The sequence below is a fragment of the Seriola lalandi genome, unplaced genomic scaffold (assembly GCF_002814215.2).
Source record: "Seriola lalandi dorsalis isolate HSWRI2012SDOR001 ecotype SW California unplaced genomic scaffold, Sedor1 jcf7180002054414, whole genome shotgun sequence".
NCBI lineage: Eukaryota > Metazoa > Chordata > Actinopteri > Carangiformes > Carangidae > Seriola > Seriola lalandi.
The window spans coordinates 121,064-121,749 of NW_019524967.1; the positions used below are offsets into that span (position 1 = coordinate 121,064).

At 43.0% G+C, this 686-nt stretch overlaps 1 protein-coding gene across 1 annotated transcript in view; it reads right to left on the reverse strand.

Annotated features, from left to right (window-relative positions):
- ehmt2 (euchromatic histone-lysine N-methyltransferase 2) overlaps positions 1–686 on the reverse strand; it is a 12,206-nt gene that overhangs the window by 1,507 nt on the left and 10,013 nt on the right. The window lies entirely within an intron of this gene.

A 686-nucleotide genomic window follows, 5' to 3' on the forward strand; every position in this document is an offset into this window, starting at 1 on the left:
GAGGCTAGAGATAGGCATCACGGCAGGGTGCACGATTTCTCCATTGGCATTCACAATGGCGATGGAGGTAATCATTAGAGCTTCTAAGTGGGTTGTAGGTGGAGAGAGGCGGCAGGATGGAGTGCGCCTTACACCAATTAGGGCCTACATGGATGACATGACGTTGATAACTACAACGGTGCCATGTATGAAAAGATACTTGAGAGACTTAATAAAAACTTAAAGTGGGCTAGTATGAAAATCAAGCCTAGTAAGTCTAGAAGTATCTCAATAAGCAGAGGGAAGTTAAGTGATAGGAAGTTCGTAATAGATGAAGAGGAAATTCCAATAATTAGGGAAAAATCAGTAAAGAGTCTAGGTAGGTGGTACAAGGCAGACTTGAATGACGGAGAACAGGTAGTACAGTTTCGGAAAGATGTTGCTGAGGGACTGGATAGAATAGATAAATCAGGGCTTCCAGGAAAGTTGAAACTGTGGTGTCTGCAGTTCGGGTTATTTCCCAGGCTGATGTGGCCACTGTCTGTATATGAGATTCCAATATCTGCTGCAGAAAAAATGGAAAGATTAGTTAGCTCTTACATTAGGAAGTGGCTAGGTGTTCCTAGATGTTTAAGCACAGTGGCACTGTATGGGAAAGGCATACTTCAGCTCCCAGTAACTAGTCTAGTGGAGGAGTTTAAATGTAC